This window comes from Tupaia chinensis, unplaced genomic scaffold (assembly GCF_000334495.1).
Source record: "Tupaia chinensis unplaced genomic scaffold, TupChi_1.0 Scaffold146687_1, whole genome shotgun sequence".
Taxonomy (NCBI): domain Eukaryota; kingdom Metazoa; phylum Chordata; class Mammalia; order Scandentia; family Tupaiidae; genus Tupaia; species Tupaia belangeri.
In genome coordinates, this window is record NW_006206544.1 from 3697150 (window position 1) to 3704769 (window position 7620).

The window sequence follows — 7620 nt, forward strand, 5'->3', positions numbered from 1 at the left end:
GAAAGAGTATCTTATTTTAGGTAGCTCTGTTAAAATAATCTTATGACAAAAACAGTTGAAAAGAGAGATTTTGCAGAAGTGATAGAAGTGTCAATTAACAGTCTCTTAAATAGATAACCTACAAGATGTTTCATTCTTGAAATTAAAATTTCCCTAACATTTGTATAGGTTTGGTCTCTTTCATTACTTTTAAAAAATAATTATTTAATCTTATTAATTATATTATTATTCTTGTTATTTTTATTATTGTTTAAATTTGACCAGGGAGAAAACAAGAGAGAGAGGGGAAGTAAGAAAGTAAGCCACCAAGACTGAGATCATACCATGGTAGGCATTGTGAGAGTCAGTGACTCAACTACCATGCCACTGCCAGCCCCTTCTCTTTCATTCATTTTGCCTATTAAAACCTGATATTTTTCTTTGATCTAATATAGATTTTATTTCTAGTTTAATTTTTTTCTAGTTCACATGTACAGTTTTTTATTTAGGCCCATTCATTTCTCTGTTTAGTTTGAATTACAAACACACAGCATCATCATTACAAAGTACATCATTCCTATTCAAGGAACACCCCAGGCTGAATGATTTTTTGTTTGTTTGTCTTTAAGCAAGAGATTTTTGCTATAAGGTACATGCACTCACCAGAGAGACAGTGAGAGATAGAGACAGAAAGTGAGAAATCACCCCTCAGAGGGAATGGCCACACTGCAATCCCTTCTCCTCCATTTTCCTCTCAGGATCTTGGGCATGCACACACACGCACCCGGTCTGAGTTTTAAGCCACCAGGCCTGGGACTCAAACCATGACTGACGACATGGGAGTCCAGCAATGTAACTATTGTGCCATCTGTTGGTCCAAGGTTGAATGATTTTTATAAGTGGAGAAAAATCTCTAATTTTTGGTGGAAGACAGGTTTGCTGACCTCTAAGATTCTCCCAGCTCTAGGATTCTCAAATACTACAATATGCCTATAAGAAGTTCAGCTTTAAAAAGAGAGGAAGGCAGAGAGTGACGCAGCAGTAATATGCAGTACCTGAAAAAGTCCTGTATTTGCATCCCAGAAGTTCCCTGAGCACACTGGGTAGACACATGGCCATCAGGCAGCATCTCAGACTAGGGGTGAATCACAGTGTGGAGATTTTTGGGGAGATGGTCTGTCACTCTATTACTCTGTCTCTATTTCTGTCTTTCCCTCTCAGAGAGGAAATAAATGGAAATTAAGCTCTTTTCTTATTTGTGTCCTTCATATGTACTTTATGAACTCTGTGTTCTCAAAGAAGTTATTACTGTGTTCTCAAAGAAGTTATTACTGCATGACCAAACCCAAACATAGGCATTCAATTTTTTTAAAAATTCATGAAAAAAGTAATTAGAAAGAATAAATTTGTTTTAGTGCAAAACCACTTTGTAATCCATGCATAGATTTTTCATAATACTCTTTCTCCATGAACTTTCTTAAGACCCCTTTATATTATTTACAGGGAAATATTTGTGTGTAAGATCATTCCATCTTTTTAAATTTATTTTATTTTATTTTATTTCATTTTTACCAGAGGGTACATGCACTTTTCAAAGAAAGACAGGAAGCAGTTAGAAGAAAAGTGAGGAAACAACCACCTGAGGGAGAAAGGTTACACTACAATCCCTTCTTCATTTCTCCACGCTTTCAGGACTTTGGGCACATACTCACAAGTGCCCAGTATGTTTTAAGGCCACTGGGTCCAGTACTTGAACCATGCAGTTTGCCATGTGGGATCCAGCCACATTCACCATGCCACTGACAAGCCTGATTGTTCCATTTTGAATGGGTTTGCTCTTTACTGAAGTTCTTACAAGCCTCTGAAATTACACAGGTCTCCTATCCTCATCTCTTTCTCTGCTAACACAGTGTTTCATGATGACATGGTTGGCTGTATTTTATTGCTAGATTTGAATCAGGTATTGGATCATTCGTATTTGGTTGTATCCTTAATATGTGTCAGACACTGTTGTAAACAAAGATGGGATAGGGACCCGGATGTGCCCCATGAATCTATAGTCTAGATACCATGATATGGGCTTGTAACTAAAAAGTTTCTCTTGGAAAAAAAGTTTTAAGACAGGGTCTAACTGTAATGTGATCCTCCTGCCTCAGCATCCCATCTCAGACTACAGGTATCCACCACCAGCAGCAGTTCTTTTTTAGACAGGGTCTAGCAATGTTTCCCAGGCCAACCTCTAGCTAGAGAACCTCCTGCCTCAGTCTCCCAAGTTGCTGGTAGTGCACACTACCACACCTAGACTTTAGATTGGACCAGGATTTAAACCTGGTCTTTTTTGTGGTCCAGCTTATGGAGCAATATGTCTTAGTGTGCACCACCGTGGCTGGATCTGAAAAATATTTTAACTCCGAGTGTATATAAACCACAAATAACTGTGAACAATAGAAAAAAGTTAGTTCTTATGAAGTTTTCAAAGTTAGCCACTAGTGAAGCACAAAAGTAATAGTTAGGCAAACTATTGTTAATTCTTTAAAGAAGTGCAATCTTCTAAAGACATCTTGAACTAATGAGTAAATAGATGAACAACTGATAAATCAGCCTACCAAGCTTCTGGAGAAGTTTAAATAATTTTTGATCATTTTAAATTGTTTCTTCATGTGGAATTATAGACTCCTATGAGGGAACACTAGCCTAATGTTCATAATGTCATATGCCCCTAGATTTTTTTCCCTTCACTCTTAAAAAAACAGTTACATAACAGTTCCAAAAGTCTTAGACAAAACCAGAGACCAAGTCAAATTGAGTAAAAGTATTAGTTCTACAAATCATGTGGTTATATTTTTACAATATTTAAGTGGTGATTTGAATACTGCTTTGTGACATTTAGTACAGAAGACATTTATTGAGACACCAAATGTCCTCAGTCTTGAAGAAAAACTTAGTAAAGCCCTTACAGTCTGTGCCCACTGGGCATGCAACCTAATTAGACTGATAGACCTAATGTAGTCCTAGGAATTCACAATACATTAACAAGTCAGCTAACCACATTTTAAAACTGGGCCGACAATGTTAAAATCTCATGGGGTTCATTATGCCTTAGTGCAAACTGGGTATCTTTAAAATTGCAAATGACTTGACAAAATAGAGAGTACTGGCAACAACTTTTCTACGATAATGATGATCCAGACACCTTTTTACCTACCAAATGACGTATCTCTATCACGCTTGTTTGCATTACTCTGTTGGCCCCAATCAATGCTTCTGTACTTACTTACTGGGGGTAGCTCGGCTTTATGGACTGTGACTTAAGCTCATCTGGTCCTACATACTTCATTAAGGTGAGTCAATTCTTTTTTTAAAGTCTTATTTATTCTATGAGTGAGAGAAAAAGAGAGACTAAGAGCTACAGTAACCCCACCAGGGTCCCAACACCACAGTCCATCCCCAGCTTTGGGCAGCCTAGATGGGCACATGCATGCCTGGTATGCTCAAAGAGGTCTCCAGATAGGAACCCATAACCTTTCCATCTACGTCTACCTCATAAAGAATCATGTTTTACTGCTGCCCCACTCTGTACCCCTTGAAGTTAGGTCAGTTCTTAAACAGAAAAAAAAAAAAAAAAAAAACAAGAAAACTCAGACTTTTTTGGCTCAAGCTGGAATAATGTAGGGCCGTATCATACCAGATACACATAGGCATGTGTCTGTCACATGAACACTAATAATGAGATAGAGGGATACAAGGGATACATCCTTGTGTTGAGTCCTAGGTCAACAATTGTTGAGAGTTCAAACTGCTCTCTCTGAAGAGGACACAGCCTTAGACTGTGTCTCTCTTGACTTCCTCTTGGAATCTGTAGGCAGAATGAGAGCTGAGCCTTGGATAAATCTCCCAAGTTACTTGTATAAATGGAAAGGTCTTGGAAGACAGTATACACCTCAGAGTGGGATAGATGTGGGGATGTAGTGTAGATGGGAGTAAAGAGTATGATATCGGTAACTGAGAAATAAGTATGTCTTCCTTTGTATCTTTTGACATAGGATCTGATATCTTGTAAGTGTTCAACAAATGTTAGTTGTTAAAACTAACATTATTTTTGTTCCTCTAGAAAAAGAAAGAAAATCATTAAATAAATTAATAAAATTCAGGCCCAGCTAGCCTAATGCCTGCTGGTTACTGCTGCTGTTCCACAGGCTGATGTCACATTGGAGGTCTGAGTTTGATTCCTAGCCCCACTTGAAGGCTGGGTATGTTGGTGTGCACCTGTAGTCCCAGTTACTTGGGAGGCTGCGAGATAGTAAGATCTTGTCTTAAAAAATAAAATAAAGAAGAGATCAAAGAAATTAGTACAATTTTAAAAGCTCGACTATACCTGGCTGGAGGAGCAGGGGAAATAAAATAGTGGGGGGCAAATGGAGAAGGACAAAAAGAGAGATGGCCTCTAAAGTTCTAGGAAACCAGCATTGAACAAAGTGCACATGAAAAAGAAATGTTTATCCTCTCTTAATCCACTAAGAGCACTAGTACTGGAAATATCAATAGCAGCAAGTTGATTCAGTTCAGGAATATACCAAAGGAAAATCTCCAGCTGAGGCAAACAGAGAGACCAAGGAAATGTTCCCCTAAGACACAGAATTCATAAACTCGCGGAGTTCTAGAAAAAGAGACAGGAGCCGCAGACAAATGGCACACGGCCAAGAATGCCTTTAGATACATTTGAGGTAGGAAACATCCAGGAAGGAGTAGAAAATTGACATCATGGGAAATGCAATGCAGTGAACTCTGGAGCAGGGGCTCCGCTGCAATGTAGGGCACCCAGCTGTTCTGGAAAGTGAGATTTGTACCCCAAGGCAGCATGCTCACTCCTCAGCAACCACAGCCAGAATCACACTGGAATCATAAGGCTCAAAGGAGACACAGAAGTGAAAAGATGTGAAGTGTACGTGAAGTGAAAAGATGTGAAGTGTACGTGAAGTGAAAGAAGAGAGCTTCGAAGAAGGCCTGGAGGCTGGTGAGGCCATCACAGCAGATTTATAGCTTCTGTAAAAGGCAGGGCTATCTCAAATGTGGAAGCAATGTCCCAATTAACCTCCTAATGGAATCATTCTTGTAATTGAATGTAAGTTCATAGGTTAAGAACTCAAAATAAACCAACCTAAATTATTGGGCACTAAGCTTAAAAAATAAAGAAATGGTAAGTCCTGGCAAGGCTGAAATCAAATCTAATCTTTTTTATTTATTTATGTATTTTTTTCTTCTTTCATTCAGTGCTGCCAATTGCAATTTGGCATTATGCATAGAGATAAAGCTGAAGGGGAATTGACTTTTTTTGGTCTATTCTAAACTGTTTAAGTGAGGGCTGTGGCTGAGATCATCGTATGTACCCTATGACTCTTTGAATTCTTTGCTCATGATGTCTCATGCATGATATGACTTGAATTGAGTGACTTCAAATTGGAATAATTAAATTTTGAAACTGCTATACTTATTCCCATAGACAGAAAAAAAACAATCTGTTCTTGAAAGAATACAGTTTTCATGTGGATAAAAATCTCCTTATCAAAAAGAAAAAAAATGATAAAGAAGATTTGGGGTTTTAATTGATTTGAAATGTATTGAATTTTATTCAGATTTTGATCTTGAGTTTCTCTGTGAGAATTTAATAATAGGGAGAATTCCATGTTGTCCAGTTCGGGGATGTATTATGAAGTTCTACTGTATACATGCGGGTACTTTTGTTTTCATTTAAACTTTTTGTATATTCATCAATAAAGTTATTTGACAGCAAGGAAGTGTGTAATATGAAGTTGGAAATTAAATAGGTAATGAGTATTTGGCTGAGTCCGTGTGTCCTTTGAGTTATATCAGTTAACACTGGTTTATTCTGAGCTCTATCAGAGCTTTCTGGGTACAAAAAGCAATTTACTTTTGTCACAAAGGAAGCCCAGATGGATAGTGTTAGGAGATGAAAAGAAGCCTCTTGAACTCCTCTGGTATTCTCCTAGTCCCTCCTAAAGAGATACAGCCATGACCTTAGTCGACCATAGGAGTGGTTGTTAAACACAAAAGATGAAATGTACACAAAGTTTGGGAGTATGAGGGAGGAAAGCGCATTCTCTGACTTCTTTCCTCCTTGTTTCCCATGATGAAGGGAGTTTGAACCTATGCAGGAGCAGAGGTCAAGTATGTGACTGAGGACCCCTTGGAGAGTTTATTGCCCCAGGTCACATTTACATGGAGGCAGGCTTATCCTGTTGAATTGCTGCATTGCTTAGTGATTCCCTTTTCCCTTCCCCTTGCCCATAATCCATTTATCTTAAGTGCCTTGGGCCTGATTTGCACTCCATCATCCTTGTGGTAAGCAAACCAAAGAGCCTGACAAGCCTAGCTTATCCTCTACTCTCTCTGATCCTAGTTTCTGCTTGTGAATGGATGCATACTTCCCTGGGGTCCAGGGAGCCTTACTTCAAGAGGAACCATAGTAAGCACCAATCTGACCTCAACCCCAGAGAGAGTTCCCTAGCATTATCAGTAATATGAGAGGACTTCAAAAAGTGTGTGGGAAAATGTATTTAAACTACGAATTTCTTTCAGTGCAAAAAATTTTAAAATCTATGCATAGTTTCTCCATAGTACACATTTTCTGAGAACTGTTTACTGTACTTGGCTCCTTATTTAATCTTCTATTCAATTAGCTAGAACCAAGAGGAGAGGAGGAATAATCAAATGATGATCGAAAACATATGCCTATTTGTATCAATACATTTTTACTTCGAGGCTCAAAGAACCATTTTCAAAATTAGAAATGTAGATTGCAGAAAGAATAAAGAAGTTAAGTTTATTAAAAACAAAGCAAAAGAACCAGCAGTTAGCGTAATGGCTATGTTGCTGGACTCCCACGTAGTCCACCGCGGTTCGCATTCCGGACCCTGTGGCCTAGAACTCAGGCCGGGTGCATGTGTATGTGTGGCCATCCCCCCTGGGGGGTGATTTCTCGCTTTCTGTCTCTGTGTCTCTCTCTGTCTTTCTGGCGAGCGCATGCGCCCTATAGCAAAAACCTCTCAAAAAAAAAAAAAAGCAAAGAACTAAAAAAGAAAAGGCAGAAATTATATAACAAGCTTGGCCATATAAGTAAATAACTCTTTCTGTTCAAAAGGAAGAAATAAAGACATCCATTATACATGTATAAAATGTATAAATGCTGGATGGTCGGACATATGTTGGGAAAAGTCTCAGTTTTAGGAAGGAATTTTAAATCTTATCCTGCTAAAAGTCAAATCATCCTGGCTCTGCTCTTATCTCAACACAGGAAAATTCAACCTTTGAAAAACCTCTCCTATTGCTGCATCATCACCACAGCCACCCTAATTCCACGCACCTGACCACCAATAATTCTGAGATTTCCCCAGGAAATATCTCTCAAATGGTCAGTAACAAGACCCAACTCGACATCCCTAAAGTTCCATTGACACGAAATGCTCTGTATGACTAACAGCAGTTTTCCTTGTGGTGGGCTTTGCTATTCCAGAGTGTCTCAAAAGTTGTTCAACCACATGACTATATTGGTTATGAGAGTCTTCCCAATAGCTCACCTGGACACCTCAGGTATCTAAATACCCACACTGAGGCCTCAGTTAC